This window comes from Rhopalosiphum maidis, chromosome 3, assembly GCF_003676215.2.
Source record: "Rhopalosiphum maidis isolate BTI-1 chromosome 3, ASM367621v3, whole genome shotgun sequence".
In the NCBI taxonomy this organism is placed as follows: Eukaryota; Metazoa; Arthropoda; class Insecta; order Hemiptera; family Aphididae; genus Rhopalosiphum; species Rhopalosiphum maidis.
Window position 1 is genome coordinate 31,901,627 of NC_040879.1, and position 20,427 is coordinate 31,922,053.

Consider the following 20,427-nt stretch of genomic DNA (forward strand, 5'->3'; position numbering starts at 1 on the left):
TAACACTAGTCACGTATCCCTGTTTTATTTTTTTATACGTATTATCGTAAGCTGATTTTTATATAATAAAATTTATGTGCACGTATTATTATTTTCTGCAGTGTTATTTTATTCATTACACTAGGTTATATACTGATCGTCTAGAAGGGTGAATATATTTTGTTACGAATTAAATATTTGATTTCACTATAATTATTTATAATAATTATAATTATATTATAATTTCAGTATAATATATTATAAACAAACGCAAGCTTCAATGTAAAGTTTTAGATAAACTGGTATTTTGGTGTTAAAATTTCGTTTAGATACCCTTTTCAGACGTGATAGGATATAATTATTATGTTTATTTTTAATTTTTAATAATTGAAATTAAATATTTTAATAATAATTTTCAATGATTGAAATAATCTTGAAACATAAGAATCAAGTTCAACTCAGACACCGTCAAATTAGTATATATTATAACATTCAATATTTATTTATTCAATATTCTTTAAAATATGAATGTGAACTATCCAAATTATATTTTGGTTTTTTGTATTCAACAAATAATGAGGTATTTTTAAATGAAAAACTTTTCTAATTTTAATTATATTCATTATTATATTAATTATTATAGTTATCTTACATGAGAGATTTTGTATCGCCCTATTTCCCATCTTGTCATTTTCTGGAAATTATAATATTATGCATTATTATTTAATTTAAACATAAGATTGTATGCCAAATATAATAAAAATTAAACAAATCTGAAATTATATGATTAAAAGTTATTTTTATGTAAAATTTAATGGTTAAAAAAACATACTAATACAATATTCTTTGAAATGACTCTTTAATTTTAATAACATCTTATGAAGTATATATTATAATACAAATTATTATTATATTTGTATGTTATTATTTATTATTAAATTATTTTTTTAATTTTATAGCAATTATTTAACGTTGACGTTAACTAACAATAATAGTATTAAAAAAATATATTTGTTTACGTAAATATAAAACTAATTATATGATAATAATTTGATTAAGCCCATAAATTTTCAGCACTCTTGCTTATGTCAATATGACGAGATACATTCGATAACTATTGTACAGCGCAGAGCGGTTATTAACTTTCTTCCTTTTTAATTATATATATATATTTATTTAATATAATTTTTTTATTTCTAATTTTTGGAACTAAAGAGGAAGTTTCTAAGATTAAGTTTATTAAATTTTACTTTTGCAAGTCTATTTCTAGCAAATAGGAAAAAACACGTTACCCAGATAATAATAATAATAATTATTATTAGCCGGAAGTGGTTAACGAGATAAAAGACCTATAGGCATTATACAAATTAAAGAACTTATATTGTGCAAGATCAAAGATATAATACGAATTAAGAGAGTGGTAAGTTGATGAATTTAAAGTTTGAATGATATTTATATAACTAAATAATAGACAGATAATCTTGAAATATCGTATGAGCATTATCATAAATTTCAAGAATAACTCGTAATAATTTCAAGCCTTAATATTAAAAGAATTATTATTTATAAATTTTACAAAAAAATAAAATATTCTGAAATCGTCATCTTACCCCCCACATAGGATAAGTTGACTGGTATAATATATCATACAATATACCTATACATCAATGAAATTTAAAATAAATATTAAATGTATTTTATTTGTAATAATATTAAACATATTATAACAAATTACTCAAAGTAAGTGAATAAATATTATTTTTTAACTAAAATAATTTGAGGAATTAATTAATTCATTGTACTGGATATTATTATAAATGTAATAATTTATGTTTATACTTATAACTTTAAAGCTAGGTATGCATTTAATGAGGTAACTAAAATTAGGTACTTAAAATATACATTAATAACAGTATACAATTGTTAGAATATACTTAATAGTTACCCAAATGAATATGTGGAGCAAGATGTGCCCACACATTTTTTTTAAATATTTTAATTAGGTATTTATCACTTTATCAACATATACAATTTATCATATTTTACATAAATATAGCTTAGTACTTTCTAAAGTATAAAATCGATTTAGTAATTATGGTAGTTTTAAAATTCTTACACTAAATATACCAAAAATGTTATTAAAATGTAGTTTGGACAAAAAACTTTTATAAAACATTTAATTCTTATCAGAATAACTTTTGTATTGGAAAATAAATTACTTTTAACATTATGTATGTAATTGCCAATTGGTAAATAACATAGATTGATATTATAATTTGATAAAAAAAATATAATAAATTCGTTATTTTACTTGACTCGTCAACTTATTTGACACAATGACACTCTTCTTATCTTTATTATATTCTTTGTTATTATTAATTGAAAATAAAAATTTTTTTTAAATACCAAATATTAAGTATTATAACAATATTGTATTTAAAAAATATTAATAAATAATTGATAAAATTTAATAAAAACTTTGTCAGGGTAAAAGCTTTTTAGACGAAATATTGTTATTTCAGATTAAATTTAGATTCTGTACTGAGCAATGAATATACTTATTGGTTTTATGTGTTAAATATACGTATATGTGATAATTTTGTAAAAAGTTAGTTCAAGTTAAACGTATCATTTACCATAATATTTTTAATAAAAATAATATTTAGTTACATAAATGTATCTTAAAATATTCTACTCAAAGACAAAGTACACTCAAAACCTACTATACAGCAGAAAAACTTCAATGAGTTTTTCATATTAGTCGTTGTAGAATAATATGTTATAGATCAAATATTCGATACTCTTTATAATCACTATCGTTGGAAATACTGTTGTTAATAGTTTATTAGGTACATTATTATTAAACATGCCCAAAATAATGAAATATGCCTATATTAAAAGAAAACTACTATAAAATTAATTACAATAATATTTGTAATACATAACATTCCATATGTAAAATATATTCGTAAAAATAAAAAAATATTTTTCAGGAATAAATCTCAAATGCCTGCAATCTCCTACCTCAATATCCAATTGGTTAATGCTATAGGATAAGTAATAAGTATTTATTTAGTTGGTTGTGTTTCATCTGTACTATATAATAGATGTCTACCGAATAGTCAACACATTAAAGCAGTTGTTAAATATAGTAACGTATCTGCAATCAAACAGGTAGTTCCCGTTATGGAGTTGGTGTGTGTACTGTGTGTTAATGGGTGTGCAAGTATGCTCGTCCCGCGTGGCATATACAGGGCGATCGAATTCAGAAATTATAGCCTTAACGAGAAAAAACTATGAACTTGAAATATAACCAAAAATAATTTGATTTTAGACACGGGCAAAAGCCCAATAATCACGTTTCACCGACAAAATTCACGTAAAAGATCACAAGATTTTAGGTAGTTGAAATTTAATTTTAAATCAATTGGATACATTTAGATTTGTATTAATTTTCTCATTCTAATAGGTAATAATATTGACATACACTCAACCAAAAACCACAATCATAGATTAAATTGACAAGATTATTGTTAATATAGAGCCGACAAGATGATATTGTTAAATTTATAGTATCTAATGGTAAAGGTTTATTTACCAATTTAATTATCACGACGAATATATATATATTATCAATCAAACAATATCTATTGATCAATTTAATAATAAATATTATCACTGCGTAAAATGATAATATTGTAAAATTGACAAATATAAGCATTGTTATTTTTAGAATATGTATAGTGAGATAGAGTACAAGATTTGTATTATTAAATTAGGTAAGGAATACATTTTTTTTTTTTAATATTCAATTTGAAATTGAAATAAAAATAACTTCATTATATGCTAATCAAATAAGAATAACTTTATTTAGCAACTAAAATAATATATAAAAATTAAAAACAACTTGTATTACTGTATTGTAAACAAATAAAAATAACATATTATATAGTAGCCCTATACCTCTATATATAAACAAAATATATTTAAAAATTGATATTTTAAACATTTTTTAAATCTGAAAAAATTTGCCCCAATATGTGACAAGTCTTATCATATTTAGTGTTAATTTCATAAAAATATTTTTGTATAAACAGCCAAACAGTATATGACTCGACAGGATATTCTAAGTTAAAAATATGAAATATCTTAAAGCATATATATATATTGCAAAAATAAAAGAAAACATTTTATACTTGATGCAATCAAAAAAATATAATAATTTCTTTGGGTTTAAAAGTTGTTCCGCGAATAATTATAAATGGTTGAATGGGAACATTTTCATTCCGGCGACTTATAATATAATCTTCCATTTCAGGAACTGAGATTTTGAAAACCATGAAACTATTTTGGCTATCTTTGATAGAGTACTTAATTATACTTTTTTTCCCAGTATGAACCTGTCATTTTTTTTGCAGTAGAAACCAATAATCCATGTAATAAATAAAATAATACTGTATGTTTTCCATCTATAAAATAAATAATTAAATTAATAATTTAAGTACCTAGCTACATTAAAAAATATAATATTACTTTTACTAATATTTGATACATTTTCTCCATAATATTTTAACATTTTTTTACTTTCAGTATCTTTTATTTGTTCTTTTAATAATTTAAATGAAACATCCAACTTTTCTTCTATTCCATACTTGATATCAGAGCAATTAGAGTAAAGAGTCTTGAAGTTAACATCGATCTATTAAAATAAATTTATTTCATTGTTTTGATTATTTAATTTAAAAAAAAAAACTAACTTTACTATAATACTTACAAGTCTATATCCAAGCGGCTGAGTATAATGGTGCCATTTTTTGAAAATTTCTGAAGTACCAGTGAAATTGGCTATTTCATTTAACCTATACTTTGTAGTTTGCTTCCATAATTGCTCAAGTGTTGGAAATGAAATACTCGAATCATACATTATTTGTTCAAGTATATAATTAACATCATTTTCAGGTCCTTCTAAAAAAATATTTTTCCATCTCTAGATTTGGAGCAATTTTAAACTTTTAAATTTATTTTAATAAATGTGAAGATGTTTGAAATATGTACAATGTATACAAATAATTAAACTATACATATTCTCAAATTTTAACTAATGATGATGATAATGAATAAAACTATAACTTTGAACTTTCCAATTCTAAGTACTAAAAAAAAATATTTAATATACATATGTGTATATAATAATATAATAGTTATATTATTGTGGGATTCGCATATTATATCTTTATAGACGATAATAAAAAATACATCTATTATACATCTATGTATTTATATATTTATTTTTTTGATAATATTTAAAACCACTACAATACCTATAGATATCTATATAGATATAATGCAGCGCGATAAAATTAGTGAACGTCCTAGACACGATGTTGCTTATATTATATATATTATACAGTAGAAATTGGTTGTAGAGAAAATAAATAATAAAAAAATGGATATGACATTAGCTACATTTTTTTAATTGAAGTACTAAATTAAAAGAAACTGAAGCGAGTTATCAAAGCATGGTAGATGGCCAGTCACTATTTTTTTGTAAACTTTACTTCTACACAAACGCTACCATTTTTTTTTTTTTTAGCATATCTAGACAAACATCTTTTAAGGGTTGTAACTAGCAAACATAACCTTTTTTTCGACTGTTGGTGATTTGTTACTGCACTTTGTGTGTACTATACTACACACAAAAATAGGGACTGGTAGACGGTATAGTATTGTAACTATGGTAGATAGAATGATAGTCACCTCGTTGGGTCCGTTAGCGCTGTTATCCCGATTACATCAGTCTCGCTAACATTTAATACAACCAGTGTAGGCATACCATACCTTTTATTGTTATATCTATTGTTTTATCATCTATAGATATTATGGTAATTGGTAATTAATTGTAAGGGGCCAAGCAGAATATTTTTTATAACTAATAATTCACTAAAGCAAAACCGTGTTTATTTCTATCGTACTATAAAATACAATTATTAAAACCAGTGGTCAAACGAGTTACAAAGGTTTTATTAACATACAGAATCTATGTAATATTTACTGTAATCCCAAATAACTAATCACCCCTAACTAAAAATAAGAAATTGGAAAAAGCTACTACTTATCTGTATTTATGTTTATTAAAATTTAGATGTATAGAAATAATAATAACTTATATTTTCTTACTATAGTTACTTAATAAACAATTTTTGTTAGGCCAGATTTCAATGTAAAGTAAATTTTTTTTCATGTTCTAGATTTCTAGAACAATGCGGTTCCGCAAGTACATAACACGATTCATATAACAGATAGTCAAAAAGTGAAACTTTTACTTTGACTTTTTAGGTCATTTTTATTAATTTTTGTAGTATATTTATGTATTCATCGAGTTTTTAGTGTATATTTGGTGATTAAAAATATTATATCAAAAAAATGATATTATACAAGCATAATGTAAATATAAAAATGAAACTTAAAATATGAATAATTGAAACTTAATTTTATAAAATTATGATTTCACATTTTTTTATTTACTAAAAATGAATAATACAGCTTTATGATTATCTATGTGGTTTCCTATCGTTATTTCCAATCTTTCATATTTTACCTTAGAATTATTAAATATCTTTAATATTAAAATATGTATAAAAAATGTTTTTTTGTAATAAAGTAAAAATTAAAAAAAAAAAACGCTTATGCCATTTTTCAATAGCGTTATGACGTCAAAAGTGTATTCTTTAGTGAATTTTGACCATATTAAGACTTAAGAGCCCATCTGTTATAAGTATATGTAGTAAGTCATATATACAAATCTCCAAGAATACAAGCAGGATTATTAATTTCGAAATCGTATCGTGGGTTATTATTAGAATAAATAACCTAAGTGATTAAATAAATTCTATATTTTATATATTGTGAGAATACTTATACATAGGCGCCCACAGAAAATTGTCTGTGGAGGGAGGGCAATGTTAGAATTTGAAGAGAAATATTATAATTTTACCATTTTAAATCAATAACCTTTATTATCATATATAATATACTATATATTTTATTACGTTACAAGTTAAAGACTAAAGTACATATATAGGCGTATGATCAATGGACTGCAAATACATTTAATTTAGGTAATGTTTTTATATTAGTGTTCTTTTATCCATATAACCATATATATATCTTAATATATTCAATTTTAAAAAAAAAAATCCAAAAAGTCAGGGAAGGGCAAACGCCACTTCGGGCGCCTTTATACCTATATAAAATAAACCAAACATACCAAATATAATATAAGTATATAATATACATGGCGAAACCCGACAAATGAAAATGACCACAGTTCACAATGATCTTGTAACATTCGATGATGTGTGAACGGAGTTAGACATTATATATATTACAATATTCCGGTCTCTATACTGTGATGCCTATACACGGATAATTATAGACGTATTCGTCCCTGCGGTCGGACATATAACACACACTGGTGGAGAAAAAATGAAAAAGTTCAAAACACACTTTCCGAATCGCCCTGTATGCGGGAGCGTTCCGATATCTATATAAGTATCCACGTATATAAGTATAAAATATACTATATAATAATATACAATAAATTATTTTACGCGTGCCCGAGCGGGAGAAAACGCCGCCAACAGCCATCCTCCTTACGACCGATCGAGCGAAAAAAAATTCTACCGCGCGCCGACTGGTACCCCCACCGCCGGGCCGCGGGTTCCCCTCCCCGCGGCGGTGGTCCGTCCGGTCGCCGCGTCGTGCATTCCGTTCGGATTTCGTCTGACTGAGTCAGTAGGGCAATCGCGCGCGCAGACCGGTTACACTCGGCGGCGCGGTTCAGTTCAAGGTTTCCCATTTCGGAGAGTTCAACGCACATATATTTGTATATAATAATATTATACGCGTGCCTCGTAAACCGCCCGCCCTACTGCCTCTCTATACCTGATAATATAATATCACGGTGGTCGGCTCCTCCCCCCGGAAAAAAAAAATCGTCGTCGCCCGTCCGCGGCTTTTTTATCCTCTCGTCATTAGCCGGCCGGCCGCTGTACGATCCGCGCTCCGCTCTGTTCCGCTCCGGACGCGTAAATATAATATTATAATATTATATTATTCCGTCTGTACACGGTATTGCAAACCGAGAGCGCGAGTTGTCCACCGACCTTTCGAGTCTTGCGTTTCGGTTGACTCCGGACCTCCGTCGTCGTCGATTCGATACGATCAATTTTTTTTCTTTCGATTTTTTGATTTTCGTTTTTTCCCCCGAAGTTTTCGACTTCCGGCCTCCGCCAGGCCGCACCACCGCTGACACATCGTCACCGGTCGACCAGCGTTCTCGACATTGATAAACACTACAGTGGCGACAGTCAGAGCGAACCGCCCCGCATCGTCGCTCGGAAACAAAAGAAAATCGTCTGTAAACGACGGGAAAACATGAACAAAATCACGTAAAATCGCCCGCAGCACTGCAATTAGATCGCGGATCCTCGTGCAGTCGATTCCTTCAGATCGCATACAAATTGGAGCACGGTGACTGGTAAGAAACCAAAATTAAAACAAAAAATTCTTCATACCTACTTATTATTTTTCATTTATTCAATTATATATATATATATATATATATAAATAATTAGAATTTGTATTTTTAAATATTTTTCTTCCTTATCAGTGCAGTGGGAATAGCACACCGTTGTAGCGTCACGCTAAACGATAACAAGACTACCTATAATACAATAATAAACATATACAATATCAATGATTATATATATAATTATATTGTTTGTATATACAATCTCGATCGCACTGCATAACGTCATCTCATCTTTTTTTTTAATTATTGGTATGATACTTAACATTTACGAATACGCACGATGTACATAGCCGTGTTAGTAAATTGATTGATGCTTAATAACATATTTACACTTGTTGTATTTATAGTTGGTGGATTATTAATACGTTGAGTCTTATACATTAAAAGTTAACAAAAAAATCAAACATGCGAATAAATCGTATTACTTGCCAAATTAAAATCTGCAATGGATTGTATATTTTGTGACTAAACTAAGAAATTACCATACTTGATAGTAGGTACTTATTGTGAGAAAATTTGATAAATTTATCAACAATTTAATAACTATATAATACGAATTCAAATAAAATTAATTACATTCCATATAATAGCATACATAGTAATGTTATACGAGTATATTCAATTATTAAGAAAACGAATTCTAGGTGCCCAAGTGCATAATAAGTACGTATGTGAATACATATTCCTACTACAAATCTTTTTAAAATTCAGAACAACTTGCTTTGTTATGTTATTAATTCACAATATTGTAGTACTTTAGATACCAATATTATAATGTTTACGTGATTTTTGTTATTTATAGTAATACTGAAATTAATTTATATTAATAAACGTCTTCTAAATATTTCATTCAGAAATATCAATGTCGAAAATATCTAAACCAACGATGTTTTCATTTAAATTACTAGATACCACAATTTGTTATCATACTTTAATCGTCTACATACAATTATTTTAAATGTTCAAAGCTTAATTTAAACGCAATAACGCATAAATATAAAATGTTTTATAAAGGCTCATATATTAATACAATTGTAATTTCATTGTTAGTAATTGTCCAAAACACGAACTAAATTAGAATACAATCATCTAGCTATTTTATTTTAAATTATAGGTAAAATTATAGGGTACACGAATATACAGAACATTAAAATTGCGCTTTAATTTATAATAATTACAATATAAAATTTAAATAGAAAATTTAAAACTGCTACAGTGATACTTTTTGTAAGATATTTTTTACTAGATACGTTAGATACAGTCTTCACCTATATCATTATATAATTAATATTGTCCTATATTATTAATTTTGGTGATAAGGTTCTTTTTCAACTACAGTTTTAATTTGTAATTCTCAAATTTTAAGATTACCTATATACCTATTTTAATATACGGTCTTTATTTTCAAAAATAATTTGATTTTTAACTAAGTAAATAGAGTTTTTTGGCCAATTAATATATTGTTAAAATTATGTTTAAATTATATTAAAAAAGTAATTGGTATATATAGAGGCGTTAGAGTTTTCGATCAGTATAGTTTTTTTTTTTAAATTTACAATTGTAATAACTAAAATTGACAAACTTTTATAACTAATTAAATATATTATATCCATAAATGTGATTTTTAATTATTAAAATTATTAAAGACATGTAAAACTATTTGAAAAAAATATGTCTGTTAATATTAAGATCAAGTTTGTTTGACAAACGTATGTGTGTGAAAATACAATAAAATAAAATAATTTGCAATAAAATGTTTTAACTTTTAACATAATATTATCTTAGTAAAATTAAAAACTTATTTTTGTTTTGAAATTAAATTTAAAAATTGCTAAGTTTGTAAATTTTAAAGAAAACTAAACTGGCTGAAGAGGGACAGTAGCCAAAAAAATTACTGTAAGTTTTGGCCAAAAAAGGAAGGGTCAATTTTACCTTTGGGGTATGTACTTAAAAAATCTATAAGTACCTGCTAAATAATATAAAACTAATTAATTTATTGTTTTAAGTATATATTAAGATAGCTTTATATTTGATGTTGCATGAATATAGAAAAAAAAAATAATTCCTAAATTACGATTAATAAAGTATAATTTAAACTTTAAAGTACCAGCTGGGTGCTTATGTATAGCTATACTCGTATAAGTAAAATACATAATTATATAATATAGTCTGATAAATCTAAAGCCATCACTTTTTATTTCGTAATAATTTTAAAGTAGAAAAAATTAAGTATTTTATTTGTGGATATTCACAGTAATATACCATAAATATTTAATAAAATATTAGCATAGAATACCTAACACGTAATTTTTTAAACATGCATATTTTGATATTTTTAAAATATAAATTGTTTAGTTGTTTCAAAAATATAATCATTATTTGTTGACGGTAACTGAAAAATAAAATAATTGAAATCTATGTAGTACAATTGTATAATAATAATTTACGTCCGTTCGTTCAAGAATCTTTAGGTCTAGCCATTGACATGTCAAAATAATAATAACTGTACATATATTTTTCGTCTATTCATATTTTCAAAGAAATCACATTGGTGGCTATACCGTAAAAATTGGAATACTTATGAAGGCCTTTATCCAATAAAATATTTTTTTAATACTCAGTAGTTAAATATGTTTGATAATAATAGACTCATTAAAAAGTGACGAATTTCAAATAAGCATTGTTAAAAAAATGTAATAATTTACTATTATAGTATGATTTTTAAACAATATGGAAGTATTTTATATACGAAATGTCATAGTCATAATATTATAGTATTATATATTTTCACGTAAATTATTTTATATTTTTCGTAAATATATATATTGCTAGGTATAAAACAATAATTTTAATTTTAATATTTCAATATTTTTAATCTCTTGATAGTGACTTTGTTAAGTAAATTACGTTATTAGTTAACTTGTCATCTAGTCATCTATGTTCCATATACAAATTTGTACAGTAGACACTTGAGGAACTTAAATTGTAGATAGGAAGATAATTGAAAATAAAAACATTATTTATAAATTATAATACTCGAAATGTTTCCAGTAAATCGTTTAATATAGTAAATCCGTTTAAAATGTTATTATTCTTCTATAAACGTTTATGTATTGTAAAATTTCAATTTTTCAATGGATGTCATTCGAGATATTTTTATTGCCAGACCTTTAATTTTATAACTTTTCCAGTAAAGTAACTACTGTGGTTGTAAAAAAAAAAAAAAATTCAAGAATAAAATAACGTTTTAAAAGACAATAAATATTTATTTGTAAAGGGAAATTGAATGAAACCATTAATAGTTCCACACACGAAATTCGATATGATATATCTTTTTATAGGTTATTATATACCTATACAATCTAACCTACCTTAAAATAAGAAATATATATATATATATTAATAACCGGCCGTGTTACTTATATATGATGACATTATTGTTAAAAAATTACGTTTTTTGAATTTAGTTATTTATTGTTAATTAATAAAGTTAATAAATAAAAAAAAATGATAGACCCAAAAGGATTTATAAAAAAAGTGCAACATACTTTCATATTATTATCATCGTTGCGATTTATTTCGGGGGAATATGAAAAATGTAATTTTTTTTAACCTATCCATTATCCAGTAGTATCCAGGTATCCTACAGTATTTAATAAAAATAATTATACAATAATAATTCGATCTGTTGTCAAAAATAATCTTATGTCTAATGTGTGGGTGGGAGTCGAGGAAAGTCGAGCATTGTAAGACGCATACATGACAGAATCGGAAGACTATAGCACGTGAAAGGATAATATCCAAGACGGATATTCGCGATGCCGTTAGTCATCATGTATAATACGTGTTATAGTTATACGCATTTAGTATGTATGAGTCTGCGCATAAGGTGTGAATAACGTAGTCTCGCCCACTTATTTTATTTTGTATTCACATCAAATCAGATAACACTGGATCCGACGATTGACACTCGTAAACGGATGTGTATAAGGAATCCACTGATATGCATATGCATAAGATATATACCTCCTTCCTTACATTAACCGGGTGATTTAGAAACTGAAATATTAACAACAGATGCTTATAATATGGTACACACACACTCATACATATATATATATATATATATATATACGATAATTGTACCCGCACGTAATTATATATAAAAAAAATAAAAACATTCAAACGACATGTCATGATTATTATCATTACGATCATTATATTATATACACAGTGTCCCATATATCAGAAAATGTATTCGTGTGGCTTTACGGTCGACGTCCGCACGTTATCCGTTTATGTGCACGCGTGTGAGCGCGTGTGTACGCGTCGTTCTCGCGGCATTATTATCGTGTGCGTGTGCGATGGACACAGGACGGACGACGACGACAACGACAACGGTAATGGCAGTGATGGTCAGATGGCGTCTTGTCGTCCGTTTCGTAAACTCTTTGAAAACTTATTAATTGCGCGCGTAGGTTTACAGGCGGTGCGGTATATGTGTACTACTATAATGGCATATTAGGCGCGTCTTGGGGATGGCTGTAGACCCAACAAAAAATCAACGCAAGCAATGGAATAATAAAACGTCGTATATTTTATAAAAATTAAAAAAACACAATTCTCTAGCAAGCTTTTAAAACGGCAAAAAAATTCTGTAAAAGGGGGGGGGCTAAATCTATGTTCTGCTGGACTAAGTCCCCTAATTGTACCAATATGGTGTACGGTCATCATGCTGTCGTTTACCGTCGTCTGCACGTGCGTTCTCATCAAATATAGTCACCCATCCGGTCCTTGATCCGTTCCGACGGCGAGTGACGAGTGACGACAACTGTCGAGTATAGTTGATCCCGTTTCATTTTTTTTCTAACGTTAAAAAACCATATATAATAAATGGATAGGTCGGGTCCCAAACATATTACTTACGCGTATTTTTGTCATTGTATTATATCTATGGTCGCTGGTCGTCGTCTTCGCTGGGAAAATAGAAACGCTAACGGCGGTTTTGTTTGTTATACAATACGACCTGCAAGAACGTCCTAATTACGAGTTTCTCGTATTGAAAAAATGATTCGATTATAACTATAAAACTCACAATATCATTGTATAGGTACTTAACGCTCTCGTCGGAGACTCAGACCTTGAACAAGTTTAAATGTAGGTACTCGTTCATTCTTGTTCAAAGTAAGAATTATATGAATGAAAATTGTATTGTTTACAGCGTTGAGGAACTTAAACTTTGTATTAGAACTTTGAATTAATTCAAAGCTATCAAGTTTGAACAGGAATATTGAACAAGACTAATTAACTGATTATAAAATTAATAATTTATATAGTTAGTAAATAATAAAAAGTAAGAAATCAAAATGTGTTATCTTAATTGGTAGTTATATTAGTCGGGATAATGTAAAAATGTAAAAATCAAAAAAAAAAAAAATTTGTTAAAACATTAACGTTAACTCCTTATTGTTGTATGAGTAATATTTTCATCCTGAAGTTCGTTCAGATAAACCTAACAAGTTAATGAACTTCATATTTTAAATGAACTTTCCAAGGTCTCCGTGTATATATATATTGCTATCTATACCTACTCGAAATCTCGAATAGTATAATAATAATAATGTATACGCAACGACAAGTGCATTGATGAGTCGAAGAACACGGATTGACAAAGCTTAACATAATATGAATGTCGGATGTGATATAATAATGTTATTATTATTATTATTATTATTATTTATGTCGTTTACTTCGTGTGGCGCGTGCCGTGCGATGGTGTTGTTATGTTTATTAAGGGCACGCATCACTTATTATTAATGTAACATTATACACATTACCTGCATTGAATTTCCCTAACAAAACCTTACGGGCACCACTACAATATAATTAAATTCTTCGTGATAAATTATAATATATACTGCGCAGTAATCCGATAGGTAAATGTATAACGCGTGATTAAAATCGGGTACACGATATTGTATAAGCGGTATAAGGTATATATATATATATATATATAATATATATAATGTGCATTGTATATAACGCATAAGTATACAAACGTATAATATAATATCTATAGTTGTCACATCAATTATTGAACTATTTTAAATCAGGTAAACTGTTTTATCTACATTATATAATTGTGTATACATATAATATCCGAGTATACTGTGTAATCTTAACGAATAAAAAATACCGATTCGTAATAATCATGTTTGTGTATAGAACGATTTGGATTTTTTTTCGTAAATTTTACTCGTTTATGTTTATATATATATATAGTGCTATCATATATAGATAAGCGTGTGACAGTCGAGTTGACTGAACTTACGATCAATCGTCGACAAAAAAAAAACACTCAAACTGCAATTATGATTATACATGTGCATGTGTGTTTCTATGTGGATATTTTGATATTATAACGGAGTTTAACTAGTATTACCTATTATTATGATTAATTACTGTGAGCTCGTGATACATATACGACCGGCAAACCGGTATTAAAATGTTCGACTGTATTATTTTACTATTATTACTGTTGTAGCTGTGCATAGAGCGTGTATGCCGTCGTATTGTGTATCTACAATATAACACTGCTCGAGTGCTATGGTATAAAGAGAGATGATGGATGCGGTGCGATTAGTGATATTACCTATAACATAAGTGAAAATTTGTGTAAACATAATATAATATTATTATACATTGCCGGTTCATCAAATACAAAACATTATTTTTCTTCTTCATTTTTTTCTTTTTGTTTTGGTAAAATCTGGGGAAAACGAATAGAACTATAGGTTGCAATACCAAACGTTCTGGATATAAAAGAGAAATTACAGCAGTAAGCAAATCAACCAAAACGATATTAATAATAGTGATAAACATTATACACGCCATCACATCGAAGGCAGAGCAAACAAACGAAGAACACTTAAATAATATTCTGTTCGTACGCATTGATTTTAAATGATTACAATTTGTTTTTTTTAATTATATAACATTTTATATGTATAAACTAATATAGGCATCTAAGTGAATTTTTGTTATTTTTAAGTAAAACATCACAGTCACAAAATCATTTAAATGTTGTAATTTGTTATTAGTTTCATAATAGAGGTAGCCTGCACTGTTGTACACAGTTGGAAATGGTAGGTATAGGTTGTGTAATTGAACCAACGAAGATGTTCAGATAGGTACCTATTGTATTTATTATTGCAATAACTCCTTGTAATTGTAGGCCTGAATAAATTAATAATTAATCACAGTTCAATTTACAAACTATTTATTTAATGAACACAGAACAATTAATCTAAATTGTAATATTATAAGACACAATAGTAGATACGTGAAGAGCTATAGAGTAGCAAAGTGCAATATATTTATATATAAAGTAACACAACCAACAAAATAAAAATAATCAAGCACAATGATTATACTTTCATTGTTATTACAATTATAATTGATTTCCAGCAAAATGTATCATTACCGATTTGTTAGTGTTAGATTTACAAATAATAGGTAGTTATAGTGAACACTTTATAGATTGCCTATTATATTATGTACCACAGTAAAAATAGTGTAAACAGTGTGTACTTTGTTGCTGGTTTGTGATGTATCATAGTATATACCATAAACGATGTGTACAATAATAATTAAGTACAACTGTAAAAACTTATTAAGATATAGAACTTGTTGAAAGTAGTACACCGTAAGTCAGTAAACGAGTGATTTGTTTCAAAGTTTTATTACGCGCTACATTTTGTACATAGTCATTGGATATTATGATGTCTGCTTTTATTAATACGAAACTATTGTGGTAAATCTTGATCGTATTCATATTATAACTAATATTAAATTGCATAGTAGGAATTTATATGAATTCAAGTATTGTCATTTAGTAGTTATCAATTTATAAATACGTGGTCCACAATTATTCTTTTTAATTTAATTTAATGATTTCACAAACAACGTGAATAATATAATCATCGATCATTCATTTAAAAGTAATTACTAATTAGCTTAATAATAGTGACCGAATAAGAACTTGTTCAGTATAAATCACGACATCGAGTAAATAGAAATTATAATAATTAATTCTTTTATTGAATAAAAAGAAAACAGATATTATAATACAGTGTGTAAAACAATTAAATTATTACTGTGCGAAAAACGTATATTTTATCGTTCAATTACATAGATTTTATAGATTTTCAAACATCTTTGAAATGTTGTTAGTAAACGTATAAACATTAAATGAAAATGTAAAATAGATTCTTAACGAAAGCTTTGAACAAATAAATAATAAAAAGTAAAATATGTGCTAGAACAAATAATGACTTTACTACTTTAGGTATATTATAACAATAATAATAATAATAATGATGATGTATCAGTATTTTTGATGAAAAAAGTAGAATAGTATTGTTAAAGCTCAACAAGTTTTCTGAAGAAATAGCGGTAAAATAATTTCAAAATTCAATTAAATTTATATAAACTTCAGTCATTTTTCGTTGATTATAAAACTATATCTTATTGCAAATTATTTTAGTGAAACACCTATAATAGTACGCTACACCAGCATATAATATGTAGTTCTGTCCGTCACGCCTCACGCGTAACATAATAAATTTACGTACCGGATTCTTACTGTACATAGTTTATTTATAGTTAACGTTAGAACAAATTGACATAATGTAATCGAATTTCTAGAAAATGATATAAACTGATCTCGAACAGATTTTCCTTCATATTTCGAGTTTAAACATTAGTTAAAATAAGTATGTACTTGAATAATTAATTTATTCAAATTCGTGTAATTCGTTCTAAAATGAAAATTGTTCGATTGTCTGTATGCGTACGAGAATGTATGAAAAAAAAATATTTATTCTTAATTTCTTTTACACGACATTGTCTAAGACGCTAATCTACGTGCGCTCACACACACACACAAACCTAGTATAACGGAAATCTCTATTAATAATAATATAATGTTGGGATTGATTTTTCTTTTAATTATTGTGAATGTTGGAAATCGCACGAGGGTAAAGTAAAAGCGAGTAACGCACCATGATAAATTGATCGTTATTGTCTTTCCAATTCCATCAAAACCGTTGTGTCTAATTATTATTATTATTTTGTCGCCGTCGTCAATATAATTTATTCAGTCACATATACTGTATTGCTGTCTAATACAGATAGCACACGGAAAAAAAACGAAAAAAAAATATTGAGCTGATTTTATAATGACAATAACGAAAAAATGTGTACCATATTATCATCGGTCAAGTCGGTATAATAATATAATATGTGAAATGTGGATAATTGCGTGCCTATTGAAAACAAAACCGCCAAAATGTCAAAACATAGTTGCGAACAATTTAGAAAAATCACTGTTTTAAAATGCGGTTTATTATTAATATAAATGATTGTTATCTCTTTTTCTTTTCTTTTCTTTTTTTTTTTTTTTACTCTTGATCTGTTTCACTTTCGCTCATTTGAAAACTATATCTATAATATATAATATATATGCACGGTTACAGTAATACATTATTTATTATACACATATCCACTATAGTTTAACCGCAAACATGTGCGCATTTGCCGATGTCGACCAATATGATCGTATTTTCGAGATGAAAAAAAAAAAAAATAAATTATGGATAATATAATATGCATCTGATATTATATCTATATTATGTCTTACTTTCACGGTTTTCATTCCATGTGAACATTATTATAATGTACATCGGCGTATATCTATACATAATATTTTATACACACATTTATATATAATATAAACATATATATAATACACACATACACGTCGTAATGTGTTTACTCGTTGTCAATCGGTTACGGTTTATTCTTGAAAACCCGTTCGATTAATAAAAATAAAATTACTAATTTTCCTATTCTTCGTATTCCTGCGCGTTTTCAAGATTGAAAACATAATGGAATATTGAATTTTTTATTTTATTTTTATTTTTTATTTATGTATAATATATCATTGTACGTTTTGAAGTAGGTTACGCGTTCTTCGATGGCCGGAAACATTTATGATTTTATGATTGTGATGTTACCTTTCTATTTTCTCTTCAGTTAATATGGCGTTAACTTGATAATAATAATACACAATATGGGAAATATGTGTGTTTGGGTACTCACCTGAAAAGTTATATTATATAGTCACAAAAATAATAATAATAATAAAACCACTTTAATTCGGCTAACATTATTGCAACTCACAAAAATTTAATAATATAAAATTAATATCATAACTTATAAGGCATCAAAGTATCATTAGATTGTTATTTGCAGCAAAAATTATTACAGTTAGTTTCAGAAGGTTCCTAAAATTTATAATATATAATTTAATGTATGTATACAGTCAGTGTAATGACAATCTTATTTTATTATGTACATCATTTTTTTTTTAATATTGAACCAGTTCTTCTAATATTTACAAAATAATAACATCTTAGAATTTGATAAACATATCGAATGAAAAACTCTATGCGAATATCGTATTGTCTTTAATATCATTATAAAACAATATTATTGTTATGATGACTTGGAATCCTCTTTGACTGGAAAAAAAAATAATTGTTACAATAAACATACATTTGAAATGTTACAACAATTTGCAGTGAAAATAACAGAAGAATATTTTTTTCATATCATCTGAGTTAGTCACATGCAGTGTTGTTGCATTCTTCGGTCTGCTTTTAACGATATGTCCTATAGAGATTACTCGCCTTTTAGGGTTATCACAGTGGATTATATACAGTAAAAAACTTCATTATATCATATATATCTATGTATATTTAAATTGTAATATCGTATTTTATGTACAACTTATCACATAAAGTCATTAAAGTCATAAGTTAGCATTTTATAGGGGAGAGAGGGGTTAAAAATTACTGTTTATATTAATTTTGTATGTATTTTTTTAGGTTTTATATAATATTATTTATAGCAATAGCGTTAGAGATTATTATTAAAACAGTATATGTGGTTTTTTTTAAATTTGGCAAATTTATATAAAATGGCGACATATCGTTTTTACTTTTTAGTATAGTTAAAGCTTAAGTAGGTCTGCAGCAGAATCAAATTTTAATATAAGTACTGAAATACTTCTATAAAATATGGCACTTGTTTTACAATTTTATTAATTAGTTTCTATTGAATTTAGCTCTGTAAATAATATACAATATTATTTATTCTATTCTTGGAATATCCGACTATAGATTAAACGTATGAAGTTCATCATTCGTAATATCATATATCGTAGTTTATATAGTAGATGTGGCTCACGTTTTTGTACACAGCAAAACAAATAATTTGATGGTATTATACGATACATATTTAATAATACATACATATTTATTTAAGGGACACTGGTGCAAAAAGAATGACAATAATATGTATATGGTGACAATTTCTCAATGAAAAGTTATTGATTTAAAAAAAAAAAACGGCTAAAACGTATACCTGTATAATTAATATTTTTATAGAATTATTTTTTTTATTTCACAATGTATTTGATTAAATGCGTTAAAACTTTTTTTTATAGACAAGTAATTAATTTAAGAATATAATACAATATATAACGTAAGTTTTGTCCCAATAAGTAATTTCATTAATTTTTTAAGTAAAAAAATAAGATTTGTTCTTACAATCAAATTTTTAAACTGGTTAATAATACTCAGTAGAAACAATAATGGGTCATGCTTTAGGATTAATAAATATTAATAAGCCACGAGTAAAACCGGTGCTACAATAATGTGTAATGTATATTAAACATTAAAAAATAAAATAAATGAACGTATATTAATGCGGTTCGTACTTTTTTATGTGTT

The 20,427-nt window shown here is 26.6% G+C and overlaps 1 protein-coding gene and 1 pseudogene across 1 annotated transcript in view; one reads left to right on the plus strand and one right to left on the minus strand.

Moving 5' to 3' along the window:
* Window positions 1–3,829: 3,829 nt before the first annotated feature.
* LOC113557894 lies at window positions 3,830–4,903 on the minus strand (annotated as a pseudogene).
* Window positions 4,904–8,001: 3,098 nt separating this feature from the next.
* The window catches only part of LOC113559169 (serine protease lint), a 44,879-nt gene continuing 32,453 nt past the window's right edge, over window positions 8,002–20,427 (plus strand). Inside the window, exon 1 of the mRNA XM_026964797.1 lies at window positions 8,002–8,518. The gene's annotated coding sequence lies outside the window, so the exon portion shown is untranslated. The remainder of the gene's footprint in view (window positions 8,519–20,427) is intronic.